Source organism: Neoarius graeffei, chromosome 4 (assembly GCF_027579695.1).
Source record: "Neoarius graeffei isolate fNeoGra1 chromosome 4, fNeoGra1.pri, whole genome shotgun sequence".
Classification (NCBI taxonomy): Eukaryota; Metazoa; Chordata; class Actinopteri; order Siluriformes; family Ariidae; genus Neoarius; species Neoarius graeffei.
This window is the reverse complement of record NC_083572.1, coordinates 43,670,951-43,690,900: the sequence shown is the minus strand read 5'-3', so window position 1 is coordinate 43,690,900 and position 19,950 is coordinate 43,670,951. Positions and strand designations below refer to the sequence as shown.

Sequence of the window (19,950 nt, the reverse complement as noted above, 5' to 3'; positions counted from 1 at the left end):
GCAAAATAAAGAGTTTTTGGAAAGTCAGTTCTGGCCTGCCGTACTTCTGTGCTCCACCCACCTGCTCGAATTTCTACAGCATGTAATGGTCAGTGAGGTCACAAAGTACCCCAGGGTATCTTCTAAGCAACTGAAGGCTTCTCTCACATTGGCTAATGTTAAAGGAACAGTCCACCGTATTTCCATAATGAAATATGCTCTTATCTGAATTGAGACGAGCTGCTCCGTACCTATCCGAGCTTTGCGCAATCTCCCAGTCAGTCAGACGCAGTCAGACGCGCTGTCACTCCTGTTAGCAATGTAGCTAGGCTCAGTATGGCCAACGGTATTTTTTGGGGCTGTAGTTAGATGCGACCAAACTCTTCCGCATTTTTCCTGTTTACATAGGTTTATATGACCAGTGATATGAAACAAGTTCAGTTACACAAATTGAAACGTAGCGATTTTCTATGCTATGGAAAGTCCACACTATAATGACAGGCGTACTAACACCTTCTGCGCGCTTCGGCAGCGCATTGATACGGAGCTCAGATATCAATGCGCTGCCGAAGCGCGCAGAAGGTGTTAGTACGCCTGTCATTATAGTGCGGACTTTCCATAGCATAGAAAATCGCTACGTTTCAATTTGTGTAACTGAACTTGTTTCATATCACTGGTCATATGAAAACAGGAAAAACGCGGAAGAGTTTGGTCGCATCTAACTACAGCCCCCCAAAATACTGTTGGCCATACTGAGCCTAGCTACATTGCTAACAGGAGTGACAGCGCGTCTGACTGCGTCTGACTGACTGGGAGGTCGCGCAAAGCTCGGATAGGTACGGAGCAGCTCGTCTCAATTCAGATAAGAGCATATTTCATTATGGAAATACGGTGGACTGTTCCTTTAAATGTTCATGAGTCCACCATCAGGAGAACACTGAACAACAATGGTGTGCATGGCAGGGTTGCAAGGAGAAAGCCACTGCTCTCCAAAAAGAACATTGCTACTCGTCTACAGTTTGCTTAAGATCACGTGGACAAGCCCGAAAGCTATTGGAAAAATGTTTTTGTGGACGGACCTGTTTGGAGTGCTCCTTGGTTATCATTTTGCTTGCTTCGTAGTGTTGCAGAGTCAGGGTCCTTCCAGAACAGGTTGAGTTATACAGACATCATGTGACAGGTCATGTGACACTTTGATTGCATACAGGTGGATCTTAATCAACAAATTATGTGACTTATGAAGTGAATTGTTTAGACCAGCTCTTATTTAGGGGTTTCATACAAAAGGGCTGAATACCTATGCACAATCCAGATTTCTATTTTTTCATCTTAATTATTTTTTGTGTCACAATAAAACAACAATTTGCACCTTTTAGGCATGTTGTGTAAATCAAATGGTGCTAACCCTCCAAAACTCCATTTTAATTACATCTTGCAATGCAACACAACAGGACAAACACCAAGGTGGATGAATACTTTTGCAAGACACACACACACACACACACACACACACACACACAGGCTTATATATTTCATGATGTTTCATGAACTGCTGATCTCCTGGGAATTTTACATACAACCGTCTCTTGATTTTACACAGAATCATAATACAGTAAGTGAGTGACACAGTTCTGAGGATTGAAACACCTTGTTGATAAGAGACATCAGAGGTAAATGGCCAGGTATGTTCAAGCTGCCAAGAAGGATATAGCAACTCAAATAATCACTCTTTGCAGCAGAAAAAACATGTCAGCATATTAAAAAAAACATCAAACCTTGATGTGGTTGGGCTACAACGGTAGAAGACCACATTGGATTCCACTCCTGTCAGCCAAGAACAGGACTCTGAGGCTATCATGGGCACAGGCTCTTTGAAAATGGACAATTGATTATTTAAAAAAAAAAAAAAACTGGTCCAGTTTCAGTGAGTTTTTGCCCATGATAGCCTCATAGCACTGCATTATCTAGATTTTGTTCAATAGATATTTCTGTGCTTTATTTCATACAGTATAGGTGATTGTAGGGTTTTTTTTTTAATTTGTTTGTGTTTTGCATTTTAATTTTAAAAATAGTACTAAGAGCAAACCTTTTATGAGCAGGAGTGTTTGACTCGTAGTATATTCAAATGCTCTTTGAGGATTTACTGATTTATGAACTTATTTAAATTTATATGAACTTGCACATCTGGTGAGTGTATAGAAAACATTAACTGCCTCCATTTCACTGCATTTTTGGATGCTTTTCACTCATAAAATGTTCTGCAACAATTTAGAAACATGTCTGGCCTTTTTGGTCCTGAAGGCTTTTCAGTGCTTTGTTTCTTAATGAGACAGAGACCACAGTGTGGAGCAGCTGGATGTGCCAACATCAGTGTCAAATTAAGGGGTGCTTATTAAAGGCCTAGGAGGGCTGGTGAGATTGAAAAACAGCTCGATAAGAACTTCTCTGAGCATGGCATGTCTAAAAGTCAGAGCTCGTTTTGTTCTGTAGAGACAAAGAAGAAAACCCATTTTTCGTTCTTAGATTAAAGACTTGACAAATTAAACCCATTTTGGAGGAAGTGATGGGGTGTGATGATCCTTTCATGATTAGAGAAATGGTAATAATTGAAGACATTCAATTGCTATTCACCACATAACTATTAATGACCCCTTGACCTCAGCTATCTAATTTGATTTTATGGGAACAAATGTCAGTCCTGCATGCCTTGGCACGTGCACCTGAAGGTGCATCGCGGGCTGCACGCGTGCCAAACAAGCTCCAGCACACGCTCCGTGAACAAGGCGCACCTGTTCTCTATTAGTGAACTGAGTGTTAGGCTCTTTAAGGACTGCACTGATGCTAAGACTTTGTGAAGTATTACGCCATGTCTAGTGTGCAGTACCAAGCCTTGTTTCCCATCCTTGTGATTTTCCTGGTTTCTCAACTCCTGTTCTCGTTCCTAGTTCTTATCCTCGTTTTGCCTCCGATATCCTGTTCACGCCTCAACTGACCTCTTGCCTGTTATCCTGTTTATGACCTTGCCTGCTGATTTGGATTGTTTACCGTTGTGTGTGTTTCATGCACTTTATGTTTAAATCACACTATATGATATTGAACACTTCTGCACTTACACTTAAGTGTCCAAGGGGATACGTACCAGGCTTTGGTAGATTCCGGCTGTAACCAGACCTCAATCCACTAAAGCCTGGTGCAAGGTGAGGCATTGGGGAGAGCATGAGTGGTGAAGGTGTTGTGTGTGCATGGGGATGTTCACAACTACCCTTTAGTGTCCACATTCTATTTCGGGGAGAAAAGCATAGTGTAAAGGTGGCGGTTAATCCTCATCTCACCCACTCACTGATTTTGGGGACTGATTGGCCAGGATTTAAGGAGTTAATGACACACATAGAAAGGAGTGGGTCCTGCTGGGAAAGACCCTGGACTAGCATTGGTGGGAGAAGCTGTCACAGAGCCATCTACGTGAGCACCGTGTCAGGGTGATACGCAGAGTGAGGAGCAAAACCCAGCTGTTTTCAGTGACTCACAGGAGGACAGAGAGAACCAACAATTCTTTGATCACCCTAACGACTCTCTAGGCTGTTCACACCCAGCCCCCAGTGACCCACACCAACTGACTCAACGACACCTTAGGATTACTTTTCATCCATGAGAGGATAAACACCTGATACTCCCTATTGGTCAGGCAGAACTGAAGAAGCCTTTCAGATGAGAGGAATGAGAATCTTCAAGCAAGTCCAGTTGCTCTCTTTTACCACCCACAGTTTACTATGACCTGGATGACTGAGAATCTTCATAGACATGTCAAATCCGACTGTATGACAGGGGCATGCACCTTAGAGAGTTCACACCGGGAGACAAAGTACTCGTATTATTGCCCACGTCGAGCTCCAAATTGATCGCCAAGTGGCAAGGGCCCTTCAAGGTCACATGGCGAGTCGGGGACGTTGACTATGAGGTGAGGCGAATGGACAGGGGTGGGGCATTGCAAATTTACCACCTCAATCTGTTAAAACATTGGAATGAGGAGTTCCCCATGGTGTTGGTGTCAGTAATCCCGGAGAAGGCGGAGCTGGGGCCGGAGGTTCAAAAAAAGAAAATTGACATCACCAACCACTCCGGTCCCTTGTGAAGACCACCTCTCCCCAGCCCTACTCACGGAGGTAGCCCAGTTGCAGAAGGAATTTTCCAACTTGTTTTCGCCCCTGCCCGGCCGCACCCACCTCATAGAACACCACATTGAGATCCCCTCAGGGGTGGTAGTGTGCAGATGCCCTTACCGCCTGCCCGAACACAAGAAAAAGGTGGTCCGGGATGAACTCAAGGCCATGCTTGAAATGGGCATAATCGAGGAGTCCCACAGTGGAGCAGCCCAGTGGTCCTGGTCCCCAAGACCAATGGGTTGGTCCGGTTCTGTGTGGACTATAGAAAAGTCAACGCGGTGTCTAAATTTGACGCATACCCAATGCCTTGCATTGACCAGCTGCTCTATCGATTAGGCACTGCTCGTTTTTATTCGACACTGGATTTGATGAAGGGAAATTGGCAGATTCCCTTGACTCCTCTATCCCAAGAGAAAATGGCCTTTTCCACATGTTTGGCTTACACCAATTCATCACACTTCCTTTTGGGTTATTTGGGGCTCCTGTGACATTCCAGCGGCTTATGGACAGGGTTCTCTGCCCCCACACCACCTATGCAGCTGCGTGTCTCGATGATATTATCATCTATAGCAATGACTGGCCGCGGCACCTCGAACACCTTAGAGCCATCCTAAAGTCGCTGAGGCGTGCGGGTCTCAAGCTAACCCAAAGAAGTGTGCAATTGGGCGGGTGGAAGTACGGTATCTGGGCTTCCACTTGGGCCATGGGCAGGTGCATCCCCAAATTAATAAGACTGCAGCAATTGTGGCCTGCCCAAGGCCCAAGACCAAAAAGGGGGTGAGACAGTTCCTGGGGCTGGCTGGCTACTATCGTAAACTCATACCTAATTATTCGGACGTCACCAGCCTGCTGACTGATCTCACTAAAAAAGGAGCACCAGATCCGGTCCAGTGGACGGAGCAATGCCAACAGGCTTACTCTAGGGTAAAGGCTGCACTGTGTGGGGGGCCACTGTTACACTCCCCTGACTTTTCTCTCCCCTTTATTTTACAGATGGTCGCATCGGACAGGGGGCTGGGGGCCATTCTGTCCCAGAAGGGGGAGGGGGAGGAATGTCCTATGCTGTACCGTACATTAGCCGGAAGCTGTCAATGCGGGAAGGCAGGTACAGCATGATAGAGAAAGAGTGCCTAGCCATCAAGTGGGTGGTCCTTGCCCTCTGGTACTACCTACTGGGATGCCCTTTCATCCTCTGTTCAGACCAGGCACCCCTCCAGTGGCTCCACCACATGAAGGATGCCAACGCGTGAATCACTCGTTGGTATCTTGCCCTCCAGCCATTCAAATTCAAGGTGGTCGACAGGCCGGGGGCGCAGATGGTGGTGGCGGACTTCCTGTCCCCTCGAGGGGGGGGGAGTCCACTGCAGGCTGGACGGCTCCCCAGCCTGAGTCGGGCGGTGGGGGTATGTGGCAGCGGGGGTGTGGCCGAGCGTCAGTCTGTGAATGGAGGGCAGAGTCAGCAAAGGTGAGTGGTCATATTGCTATGCCTGTTGTCAATTAACGTGTGTTTGTGTGTCTCTTACAGTGATGGTGCCCTATAAAACGAGTGAGAGGAATAGAGGAGGGGAGATCGGGGACCAGAACACGATAGTACTCTGTGTGTGTATGAGTGTGTGTGTATGAGTGTGTCCCCAATGAAAGGAGTTGTGCTGAAAAGAAAAATAAAGCAAACTCACAAGCAAATAACAGCCTGCCATACTTTTGTGCTCCACCCACATCCGGGCCATTTCTACAGCCACATCCAGTGTGCAGTACCGAGCCTTGTTTCCCGTCCTTGTGATTTTCTTGATTTCTCAACTCCTGTTCTCGTTCCTAGTTCTCGTCCTCGTTTTGCCTCCGATATCCTGTTCACGCCTCGATCGACCTCTTACCTGTTATCCTGTTTATGACCTTGCCTGATGATTCAGACTGTTTGTTGTTGTGTGTGTTTCATGCACTTTATGTTTAAATCGCACTGTACGATATTGAACACTTCTGGACTTACATCTGCCTTTCTCGTGCACTCTGACAACAAAATGCATTTTAGTATGCCCCATATAACTTATCTCCATCTCAATTATCAGCACTGTAAATAATATTTATGGAAGCAATACACACAAAATCCCTGATCTTCATCCTAATTGTGAGTAAGTGAACACAGGTAAATAGACGAAGAAATTTTTTGTGTTCATATTTCTATAGTGAGACTATTGTTATTCCCAAAATATAACATTTGTACCTTGCTTATGCAGAGCTTAGATATTACAATGATAATTGATTGCAATGATCAGTCAAAATGATGAAATGAACCTTCTGAATGTGTGCCATACTAGCATAAACAAAGAATAAACAGAGAAATGTACTTATTTGCAGTAACATTAACATGATGTCACATCATGAAGTTGAAAGATAAAAAAAAAAGGAATAACTGTATAGAGGATTTGAAAATCCACCAGTGCAGAGCTACAGTATGGTTCCGGTTACCCAAAGCATACATCCATTTGAAAGCACTCAACAGGATAAGTAGAAAAGGGAAAAAGGGACGTTATGCTTAAGGCCATTCTTTCTTCTCAAAAATGCATCCGAATGGCAGAATGCTGGGCTGATGGCATGCAATTGCACCAATGGCGTGTGTGTATGTGTGTGTGTCAGTGAGCTTTGTCAGCCCACTAATCAGCTGCACATAAGCACAGCAGACACCAGTGGCTGCAAAGAGGGATAAAGAAGCATGTTGCTCCACAAGGACTGTCAAGTCCCTTTATTATCCAGCAATATAGGGCCAAGCCTAAAGAAAATAACCTTTCCAAATGACCACAAGGGCACACGTGACATTAAGAAAGAAAGAGGCCTGGAGAAACTGAGCTAAATGCCATGAGGTGTGTGTGTGTATGTGTGTGTGTGTCAATGTAGGTACTGAAGGTAAAGAAGAAGTTTTCAAATGTGAGGTGCTGAAAGTCTCATAAAAAATTATCTTTGAAAACTGTCAGTTTAGAAAGTCAGCTCTTGTAAGTGTTGTTCATCCTTTGCAAGCAAAGATGACCACAGCTACATGTATCACTGGGAATTGTTGGTATGAAGATGGTTGATCAGGCCAAGCCTTGCTTTAAAGTGTATATGACACTGAGGGCAAGTGGTTGCTGGGGGTAAGTCAGATTGTGAGGTGGCACTGGTTCTGCTCTTCTGCTGTTGGCATTTTTGCTTCTGCTCCTCCACTTATCTCTCTTCATAGCCAGCTACTCCAGACTGGATCTGATTGTGCCAAGCAGATCCATCTTGTGCAGCTTCCTCCCAGGAATCAGGATTGATCCTGCACCACTTAAGGGAAGCCTTCAGAGTGTCTTTGTAGCGCTTCCTTTGTCCTCCATGACAGTGCTTGCCTTCTTTCAGCTCACCGTACAGCAGTCTCTTTGGGAGGTGCTCATTGGCCATACAGCACACATGACCTGCCCATCTGAGTTAGGTGCGCTTGAGCATCGCATGAATACTCTCCATCTCAGCCCTCTGGAGGACCTCTGTATCTGGCGCTCTGTCCTGTCATTTGATGTGCAGCAACTTTCTGAGGCATCTTATGTGGAACGAGTTCAGCTGCCTGGCATGCAGACTGTATATTGTCCAGGTTTCACAGGCATGCAGCAGAGAAGGAATCACAGCTGCTTGGTACACTTTGAGCTTGGTTTGTAGGGTGATTCCTCTCCTTTCCCACACCTTTTCCTGGGGTCTGCCAAAGGCAGAGCTGGCTCTGGCTATCCTGTAAGAGACCTCTTCATCGATGTTCGCAGATTGTGACAGCATGCTGCCCAGGTAGACAAATTTGTCTGCTGCTGTGAACTTTTGGCCACTGACTGTGATGCATGGCTCTGTGTAGGGGACTGCAAGAGGTTGCTGATACATCACTTTGGTCTTCTTGATGTCAATTGCAAGGCCGAAGCTGTCACAGGCTTTGGAAAACAGATCCAAGCTTTCCTGCATGTCAGACTGCATACTAGCATTTAGTGCACAGTCATCAGCGAAGAGAAAGTCATGGGCAGTAGCTTCCTGGATGTTGGTTTTAGCCTGCAGCCTCAGCAAGTTGAACAGTTTGCCATCGGTTCGGTATATGATACCTACTCCAATAATAATAAATAATAATAAGTTACATTTATATAGCACCTTTCTCAAATTCAAGGTTGCTTTACATACATCAGAGAAAACACCAAAAAAAGTTGCTAAAGAGTGGTGAGTTTATGCACTGGTGGAGAAATGTTCATGAAACAAAAAGTTTTGAGATGAGATTTGAAGAAAGGAAGAGAAGAGCAGTCAAAGAGGGGTTGAAGAAGGGAATTCCAGCGCTTGGGGGCCATGGCACTGAAGGACCTGCCACCCAGGGTAGAGAGTTTAGTGCAAGGAACAGCAAGGAGATTATAGCTAGAGGATCTGAGAGAGCAGGATGGAGTATAAGGGGTCAGGAGATCACAGACGTAAGGAGCAAGGTTATGGAGAACTTTGAAGGTGAGTAGTATGATTTTATATTTGATTCTGGACAGAACAGGTAGCCAGTGAAGCTGAGAAAGAATGGGGGTGATATGAGCAGATGGTTTAGTATGGGTGAGGAGTCTCGCTGCAGAGTTCTGAATGTATTGTAATCTTTGAAGGGATTTAGTAAGGAGGCCAATGAAAAGGGAGTTACAATAATCTAAGTGGGACATAATGAAGGAGTGGATCAATGTTTGAACATCACTAGTGGAAAGAAAGGGGTGAAGGTGGGCAATGTTCCGGAGGTGGAAGAAAGCAGTTTGGTGAGGGATTTAATGTGGGGACCAATGTTGCCATCACAAAAAGAGTCTGTTAGCATGGCTGAGAACATGATACTGAAGAGTGTGGGGGCCAGTACACAGCCTTGTTTGATGCTGTTGGATACAGGGAATGGATGTGAGTACTCTCCATTGTCCTGCACACTTGCATGCATGCCATCATGGAATTGCCTGACCAGTGAAATGAACTTTGCAGGGCAGCTGAACTTGGCCATGATCTTCCAGAGTACGTCACAGGAAATGGTGTCAAAGGCCTTGGTCAGGTCCACAAAAGTGGTGTAGAGATTGATGTTTTACTCTTGACACTTCTCTTGTAGCTGGCGTGCAGCGATGATCATATCCACTGTACTGTGGCCCTACCTAAATCTGCATTGACTTTCAAGTAGCAAGCCTTGCTCCAGGTGTTGATCCAGATGGTTCAACAAAATTCTGGCCAGAATCTTCTCCACAGAGGGGAACAGTGAGACGCTGCGATGGTTGTCACAAGCTTCTCAGTTACCTTTCTGCTTGTACAGGTGGACTATTAAAGCATCTTTGAATTCTTGCAGAAGTTTCTCTTGGTTCCACATGGACTGGAACAACTCAGTGAGTTTCCTGATCAGTTGTGGGCCACCAGAGGCATAAATTTCCGCTGGGATCGAGTCTGCACCAGGTGCTTTGCCATTGGAAAGGCACTTCACAGCTTTCTCCACTTCTTCTTCAGTATGAAGTTTGGCAAGTGAGTGATTGGTTGGGACCTGGGGCAGTCTTGCAATCGCTTCTTTGTTGATGGTGGGTGGTCAGTTGAGAACACTGTTGAAGAAGTGTTCTGCCCAGCACTCAAGGATATTCACCTTGTCAGCGATCAGTGTGTTTCCATTAGCACTAAGAAGATGGGATGATCCTGATGAAGTGGGGCCATAGATAGCCTTAAGAGTGCAGTAGAAGTTCTTCATATCATGGCAATCAGTGAAAGACTGGATCTCATTGGCCTTCTCACTTAGCCACTTGTCCTGCATTTGCCATAGCTCAGACTGCATGGTCTGTCTGATATTGCAGAATGCAGCTTTCTTGGATGCAGATGCAGGGTCATTATGGTGGGCCCTGTGGAGATGATGCTTCTCATCCAGCAGTGATTGGATGCGATCGTTATTGTCATCAAACCAGTCCTTGATGCTTTCAAGTGGTGGGACCCACCACTTCTAATGCAGTGGCGTAGACAGAATCACAAAAGAATGCCCAGTCTGTCTCGACATCTTGCGAATTAAGATGTAGGGGTTCCAGCTTGCTATTGACTTCTTCAATCAATGACTGCCTGACACAGTTGCACTTGAGCCAGGAAAGGTTGAGGCATTTAGGGACTTTTTTCCCCTGTTGCCTTCTGGGTGGCTGAATTCTGATGTTGATCTTGGTAATCAACAAGCAACGATTAGTCCAGCAATCTGCACCACACATGGCTTTGGTGGCTCTAATGTCTTGCCTGTCCCTTTGCCTGACGATGACATAATCTATTAGATGCTATTGCTTAGAGCAAGGATGCATTCATGATGTCTTTCTATGGTTTGGTAGGCGAAAGACCAAGTTAGTGATGAGAAGCTCATGTGCAACACAGGTCTCCAGCAGAAGTAGTCCATTACTGTTGCAGCTGCCGATGCCGTTTTTCCCCCAGCACTCCTTCACAAGCCATGTGATCTGTACCAACTCTGGCGTTGAAATCACCGAGTATCTGCTCTGGGTACAGCTGAGATGGTTGCTTTTAGATCCTCATAGAATCTTTCTTTGATGTCATCAGGGTTGGTCATGCTTGGTGCATAAGCACTGATCAGCATGGCAAACCGCTTTCTTGGAAGAGGTAGTCTGACTGTCATCAGGCAATCGTTTATGCCCTTGGGAGGTGCAGCCAGCTTGTTGATTAGTGTGGACTTAATGGCAAACCCAAGTCTTGTTTCGCGGTGCTCGTCTGCTTTGCATCCAATCCAAAAGAATGTGTAGCCAGCCTGTATCTCAAACAACTGACCTTCACCGGGAAGCTGTGTCTTGCTGAGGGCAGCCAGTTCTCCAGCAATAAGAGCAGTCCTCCTCTCTAGGCTGTTGGCCCTGGGATGGTCCAATAAAGACCGTCCCATGTGCCCAAGGTGAACAAAGTCAATTTTGTAGGTTTTCTTGAATTATTCTTACCATTATGGCGGGATCCCTGCCAGCCTTGGTGTGCTGGCCAGGGTAGGGGTGAAGCAGGCAATGTTTAAGGCACTTTTTCTAGCCCCTTCCCCAGGCTGAGGGGGGAGCAGTGCGTTCCTAAAGAGGGCTGCTCCATTGCTCAGGTGGCTGCTGAATTCCATCGCTGCTTCATTGATGGAAAACAACCTGATGGCCTGAGCTGCCTACATGGCTGCCAGTGTATTCACACCTACCACTTTGCCACTTCTCCATTGCTGCAGGGTGAAGTTGTGACTTGCACATGAGTTGGATTATAGTGAGGGTGAGTTGCACACAGTTGTCAGCCTCACTCTCTCATCCTGGCCCATCTGTATCCAGTGGCAAGACAAGTCAGGATGACTGGAGATAAGCCAGGATGCAGTGGATGGCCAGCAGTTTAGCTCTTGTAAGTAGATATTTAATGCCTTTCTGTGTGGAGTTTGCATGCTCTCCCCATGTCTGCATGGGTTTCCTCCAGGTGCTCCGGTTTCCCCCACAGTCCAAAGGCATGCAGGTTAGAAGAAGAAGAAGAAGAAACCTTTATTTGTTACATGCACACTTCAAGCACAGTGAAATTCATCCTCTGCATTTAACTCATCTGAAGCAGTGAACACACACGCACACACACCCAGAGCAGTGGGCAGCCACACCAGAGTGCCGGGGGAGCAGTCAGGGGTCAGGTACCTTGCTCAAGGCCACCTCAGCCTAAGGCCGCCCCATGTCAACCTAACTGCATGTCTTTGGATCGTGGGGGAAACCGGAGCACCTGGAGGAAACCCACGCAGACATGGGGAGAACATGCAAACTCCACACAGAAAGGCCCTCACCGGCCATTGGGTTCGAACCCGGAACCTTCTTGCTGTGAGGCAACCGTGCTAACCACTACACCACTGTGCCGCCTGTGCCGGGTAGGCTAATTGGTGGCTCTAAATTGACCACAGGTGTGAATGTGAGTGTGAATGGTTGCTTGTGTCTATGTGTCGGCCCTTTGATGACCTGGCGGCTTGTCCAGGGTGTACCCCGTCTCTCGCCCATTGTCAGCTGGGATAGGCTCCAGCTTGCCTGTGACCCTGTAGAACAGGATAAGTGGCTAAAGATAATGGATGGATGGAAGTATTTAATGCTTGACAGTAGAGAGAAATTGTTGTCATGTGACTTTCTGCATGTTCATGAGTTTAACTTGTCTTAAAATTAAAACACATTACACACACTGGTGTGGACATGTGCTGTGAGTTATGGTACTGTGAAGTGTTGCTAGCTTATTCATATGTCTTGTGCTTGATGCATGACTCTTGAAGTTTAACCTTTTACTATGGTAATTTTTCTATGTGTTTGTGAACATGTGATTTTTTTTAAAGAATTTTGTCATTTAAAGAAAAATCATAACAATGGAATTATTATTTTGTAACGGTCATACAGTACTTTCAGAGTAAGATATACTTGGTCAAAAGTAACAAACGATGATTTCTTACACAGTGCTAGGGAATGCACCTTTGTTATTTTTAAACAATACATTTCAGGGTTTTTTTTTTCTCATTTGTTTTACATATCATAAACAAATATGTTTTAATATACTCCATTTTATAATATTTATTGTCTTGTCAGTGTATTGTGAGTCAAAAACAAACCACTAATTAAAAAGAAATTCTGATCCATTGACATTATTATTGTTATTTTTTTAGAGTTCATATACTGAAATATGTTTTTGCTTACATGCACACTCCTTTGTTAAAGTTAGATACAAAAACAGAGCGAAATCCAAAATATGTTTGTATTTATTTATTTATTTAGTTAGTTTGTTGTTGTTTTTTATTCAAAAGGTTCCAGGTAAAAGGACTATGACATAGGTGTCACTATAATTTGGAATAATGCATTTCTTTTCAAAATATATGCTGAAACAAGCACTTTCAATTGGCTTTTGTGTTTTTAAAGTTACCCTCCAGTTACTATTGCTCATTGGTCCCACCTGCTGGACCAAACCATAGTTGGGCAGCTTTGAAAATAAACAGCTCAATACATATATCCCAGCATTTACCTCCAAGTTAATGTTGATGAAGATGAGGAGATATATAAGGTTGCTGTATATAGAAAAAATAAATAATATTAAAAGCACGTCCATAGTCAGCTGGGATAGGCTCCAGCTTGCCTGCGACCCTGTAGAACAGGATAAAGCGGCTAAAGATAATGAGATGAGATGAGATATTAAAAGCAAATCTGGGTGCACAATACCTCCAAAATGGGGTGGTGGCCCACACAGCAGCACCACAGCCTGGCCTTCTCTCACTGAGACTGCATTTATGGCCTTGTTGGTGAAATTCTGAAGATCTACAAACAACAGTTATGTCATTAGTTTTCATTGTGCGAGCACCATCTCATTGAAAGAGCACTCAGAGGACAGGAACCTTTAGAAAATACCATTCTAATCCACAGAGAATATCTGAAATACCACTACCACTGCAGGCATCAGTCAGCCAATTAAAAACAAAACTTTTAGTTAAGTAATTAATCGGCTGTCTACTGGAAGGCTTGAAAACATTTTCTGAATGTCACATCCTGTATACAGTGGAATATATTACAACTAAGTCTCGACAAGAATGAAACTACAATTATTGCTGTTGAATAATAAATCATCTAGATCCAAAATTAAATTTGCAACAATAACAGATCCAGAATGAACAGGTTTCATGCAAGTTTGCTTGTTATAATCCACAAGTAATTATATGTTGCTGAGGTTTGGGATGACACAATGCAGGAAATTCCTTTTAAAGCTGACAAAATTGTCATTGTTATGAATAGAAAAGACTCATAGTGTATACTGTATGTAAGATGCCTTCTTGCATAAACCCACAAAAAATATTACATCAGCATTACCAATAAATAGAAACATCCCTAATTGGCTATGTCACTCAAAAATGTTTGGTTTTGGAATTGCAAATGACAAAAGATTTGTTTATGCTGTAAGTAAACATTGACTTAATATGTCTGTATTTCTTATTTGATGGGAACAATGTTTTCAGCATTTCATAGAGCACTAGTAAATTTTTGAAGACCTCGAAATGAGTTTTTTTTTTGCAGTTGTCAATAATAGACACATCCTATATATTCAGACATATATACTGTCCCATAAAGCATTTAATGCAGTTGAGAGATAAAGAATAGTTTTATAGCAATGTGCTAATATTATCACATGGTAGTCTATATTTACCACATCTGTAGCACATGTGCAAATACTACACAAAACAATTTTGATGTAGTTCCTTGTAATTAGAAAAGAATGAGGAAGTATTGACTTAAAACTCACCTATAATGGAAGCAGCATTGTACGTATACATAGTACATTATAGTATATAAACTCAGGATGGGATATATTGTATATAAGAAAAAGTCTTACCAAAGCTATTATAATTAGAGTTAATTAAGGTAGTTTTGCAATTCAACTTTTTGTCATATCTACTGTACACTGGAATTGGCTTTGAATTTCATTCTCCAGAGTCCACCATGGCCTACAAACATGGCCACCAGGGACTATGAGTCACAACATATGGGTTGCATCTGAATTCTCAGTATGTAGGAATTAAGTACCGTACTTACTACCCAACCGTAAGTGTAGTACCCGTACATTCTATGAGTATGTGAGTGAGTAGTAAGGACAAAATTCAAACATACTCTGCCACCATCTTACCTGTCCCCTGGCCTGGATGTTCACAGATGACATGTACCTACTGTATGTCTCATCTCATTATCTCTAGCCGCTTTATCCTTCTACAGGGTCGCAGGCAAGCTGGAGCCTATCCCAGCTGACTACGGGCGAAAGGCGGGGTACACCCTGGACAAGTCGCCAGGTCATCACAGGGCTGACACATAGACACAGACAACCATTCACACTCACATTCACACCTACAGTCAATTTAGTCACCAGTTAACCTAACCTGCATGTCTTTGGACTGTGGGGGAAACCGGAGCACCCGGAGGAAACCCACGCGGACACGGGGAGAACATGCAAACTCCGCACAGAAAGGCCCTCACCGGCCATGGGGCTCGAACCCAGGACCTTCTTGCTGTGAGGCGACAGCGCTAACCACTACACCACCGTGCCGCCCCCTACTGTATGTATGCCACAAAATATATTTTTTATATGTGTTTCTACAATGGCAGAAATATTTAAACAATTTCTGATACATTTGTACACCGCTGCAAAAACTGGTTTCATTTTGGACAGCCATCTTTCTATTCTTTTTCTTCTTCAGTTATTCAGAGGTTCCAGCTGAATTATAGAATAGCATATAGCATAATGTGGTACATTTGCATACTACAGATGTAGTAGCTCATATGGGAACTGTTTGATGACTATTAAATGGCAACTGAGTATCCATACACCCTACATATTTATTTTGGCATACAAATAGTATGGAAGTATGTATATTCAGATACAGCTGAGCACTCTCATCACATCACTCCTGTGGAGGACAGCCCCATGTGGACAGTTGAGAGTCACGCCTGGAGGACGCTCTGGACTCTTGCAGTGGTGCTTTTGTGGCTGGGGACTGCAGTTGACTTGCTGACTTTAGGGCTGCGGTTGTCGTGAATGGTTTTGCACTCAGGTTTCTATTGGTGGGGAGTTTATAGCATCAACGAAGCTGACTTTATGTTAGGACTGTTAATATTATAGTCATGTTGTTGCCCAAATGAGGATGGTTTCTCTTTTAATGCTGTGTTCACACTTATACCGGTACGAAAGTGGTATAACTGTATCGATACAAAGTATACTGGTACAGTTTAGTGCATCTGTCCACACTAGCGAGAAATGTTTGCGGTTTTCTTTCACGGTAGTTGAAATGCGCATGCGTGAAATGTTTCCGTGGTTGCCGAGTAACTTCCTTCTGAGAATATATGGTGGATGAAACAACGTGTGTGTGCTTTTTGTTGTCAATGTACAGTCTGTATTTCTGGTGGTCATTTATTCAGTCAAATCGTATAAAACGTGCGAGGCAGTTGAGAAAGAAACAAACGAATCTCCGTTCTTCACTATTTTATTCAGCGAAGACATCGATTGAGGTGTGTGACTTTGCGCATGCGCATTATATTTGTATTAATACAGAGCCACTTCATCTGTCCACACTACGCGAAGCGCTACAGTACCGATACTATACCGGTACGAAACCCATACATTTGTGGGTTTTGTACCGATACAGTTATACCGCTACAGTACCAGTATAGTTGCTAGTGTGGACAGGTGTTGCGGTACGAAAGTAGTTTCGTATCGGTACAAAATCCCTAGTGTGGACAGGGTATAAGTCTGGTTCCTCTCGAGGGTTCTTCATGTCGTCTGAGGGAGTTTTTCTTTGCCACCGTCGCCACAGGCTTGCTCATTGGGGATAGATTAGGGATAAAATTAGCTCATATTTTAAGTTGTTCAAATTCTGTAAAGCTGCTTTGCGACAATGTTTATTGTTAAAAGCACTATACAAATAAACTTGACTTGACACTCCTTGTCACACTGTCACAGTCATGCTCACCTGATTACTGTTTATGTGCAACTGGTTTCAATTACCCCCACACCCGATATATACAGACTCTGGACATTCATGCATTGTGAAGTGTTGTGAATTCACCCCACATTTGTTTACTGTATAAGTTAATGTGCTTTTTTTTTTCTTCCCCTTCTGGTTGTCCGATTCTGAATTTTGTCCTGGTTATCCTGTTGACTAATCACCTAACCTCTTGCCTGTCTCAACCATAATTTTTTTGTCTCACATTCTGGATTTTTGTGCTTGTCCTTATATACTGTATATTCTATCCATATTCACTGGATATAACCAATCGCATGCTCTGATTGGTTACTTTACAACTAGGATATCAGCTCATATACTGTGAGTAGAGAAAAACAAAATGACGGAGCATCTTGCTGAATCAACCGAGGATGAAATAAAAACTCTACTCGAAAACAATCACCCAAAAATTATCAAGTATTGAAAAGAAATGGAAATAGCTAAAATAATAACACCCCCCACCAATATCTCCTGTTCCACACTCCAGACCAGTCAGTGGCAGTAATGCACCTTTAAGTTGGTTTGCCAACTGCCAAAAAAATCCTAAAGAAGAAGAGGAAGAAAACCCCCCAAAATAAAAAAGCAACAAAATATGGAATAAAAGTATTTGATAGTAAGAACATATCTCTCATCTCATCTCATTATCTCTAGCCGCTTTATCCTGTTCTACAGGGTCGCAGGCAAGCTGGAGCCTATCCCAGCTGACTACGGGCAAAAGGCGGGGTACACCCTGGACAAGTCGCCAGGTCATCACAGGGCTGACACATAAACACAAACAACCATTCACACTCACATTTACACCTACGGTCAGTTTAGAGTCACCAGTTAACCTAACCTGCATGTCTTTGGACTGTGGGGGAAACCGGAGCACCCGGAGGAAACCCACGCGGACACGGGGAGAACATGCAAACTCCGCACAGAAAGGCCTTCGCCGGCCACAGGGCTCGAACCCGGACCTTCTTGCTGTGAGGCAACAGCGCTAACCACTACACCACCATGCCGCCCCAGTAAGAACATATCTTTATTTTTCAATAATTATTATTGTAGCTTTTTTCACAAACTGCTACTGTCATTTTGCCGGTTTGTTTACATTCTAAGTGGAAATTATTTTGTTGGGCGTTTTGTATAAACTTTTTATTTAGCAAATTTGCAAAAAATAAAAATGCTCTGTTTCTCAAAATCCAGTGAATGTGGATAGAATAAAACAATTATTCCACTCAATCTCGTCACACATGGCTTATAGTCAACTCGGCGCTATTCACCTGGTCGGCTATCAGCTCATATACAACTCAATTTCATGGAATAACTGGGAATAACTATTTATACACACACACATACATACATACATACATACATACATACATACATACATACATAAAGCACTTTTGCAACTGCAGCTGTCTCTGTCACCTGATACTTTAAATCCTGAAGCAATACAGTGCAATTATTTTGTGGTATTCATGAGTGATCAGTCCTGCACAACAAACCTGAGTGAAGTATTCATGAACATTTTCTACAACCATACATGTTTATAGGTGAGTTTATAAGATGAATATTAATTCACTAACTGTCCTTAAATATGCACCATAAATTAGGTTTTAGTAAACAAATTTTCTGTTTTGGAAATCTAACAAACTTCTCATTCATGGTAATGATAATCAGCCATGAGCTCCAGATGCGGTGGTTTGAGATTATGGGGGTTGGGACGTGCATGATTAGTCATTTTATTACTTGTATTTCCATTATAAAAGATGGGACCAACAATTTTGTATGGCAATTTTGGGTTTGCCTTAAGATAGAAGGATATAATGGGCTGTAACTATCTTGAAATGTCCTGTATCTGATACTGGTATACGTATGTCTAGAGTGTAAGAGACTTAAACAATAAATTATTCTGATATTTTATACACAATTATTGTGTAACCTTTGGTAGCAGATTCTGGTATTATTTTTTTATTCTACTAGCAGCATGTTAAATGCATGGTGAAAAAAAAGAAGCATTTCTGGAATAGAACTTAATCAGTAAGATTTTGAATTTGAGGAAATCTTTCAATTCTGTGCCGGCAGAAGAATTTGATCTGTGAATTCTACTCACAGGAAAAACTCCACCTTGGCCTTGCAGCTCAGGATGGTTCCAAAAGCATTAGTGGCATTACACTGGCAAGACCTTCCGTCTTTCATCGCCTGTGGGTTATTGATCAAGAGGTTGCCCTCTATCAGGCTGTAGTTCAAATCAGTGTAAATGTCGAATTCTTTTCCACTGAATTTCCACCTGCAGGTAAAGGCAAATACAATTTTGCATTTTTAAAAGCAACTGAACAATTGTGAAGTGAAACCTTAATTTTTAATTTACTGGCTATGCAAAACTACTTTTAAAACCAATATTTATAACCCATAGTCCAGTATTAAGATGTACATGTCCCATTGACCTGTGACATTTCTTTTGATTCTGTACCTGAACAAGTACAAATTTAATCCAACACAGCTTATTGTGATCACATTAAAAAAAAATATATATATATATATATATATATATATATATATATATATATTTTTTTTTTATATATTTAAAAAAAAAAAAAAAAAAATATATATATATATATATATATATATATATATATATAGGGGCGGCACGGTGGTGTAGTGGTTAGCGCTGTCGCCTCACAGCAAGAAGGTCCTGGGTTCGAGCCCCGGGGCCGGCGAGGGCCTTTCTGTGTGGAGTTTGCATGTTCTCCCCGTGTCCGCGTGGGTTTCCTCCGGGTGCTCCGGTTTCCCCCACAGTCCAAAGACATGCAGGTTAGGTTAACTGGTGACTCTAAATTGACCGTAGGTGTGAGTGTGAATGGTTGTCTGTGTCTATGTGTCAGCCCTGTGATGACCTGGCGACTTGTCCAGGGTGTACCCCGCCTTTCGCCCGTAGTCAGCTGGGATAGGCTCCAGCTTGCCTGCGACCCTGTAGAAGGATAAAGCGGCTAGAGATAATGAGATGAGATGAGATGAGATGAGACGTTTGCCGGATGGGCAATAACCAAGTGCAAAAGCAGCTCCTGTTTGACAAAAATGGTTAAAATGGACGAAATGGGAAAATCTGCTGGGCATAGACACCCAACAGATAAGACGTACGATGATGGACAAATCAAACTTTGAGCAACTGCTGCAACTGCTACAGCAGAAGCACCCCTAGAGAGTTTAACTTTTGACAGGGGAACATGATGATGATGATGAAGGTACTTGGCTCAGCGGCCACATGAAACGTAAACACCATGGACACCGGCCAAACTCATAACTCTACAGACCGAAATACACGAAACCAAG

At 43.3% G+C, this 19,950-nt stretch overlaps 1 pseudogene; it reads right to left on the bottom strand.

The window, feature by feature from the left end:
* Positions 1–19,053, bottom strand: part of LOC132884570 (contactin-4-like) — a 196,177-nt pseudogene extending 177,124 nt beyond the window's left edge.
* Positions 19,054–19,950: the final 897 nt, after the last annotated feature.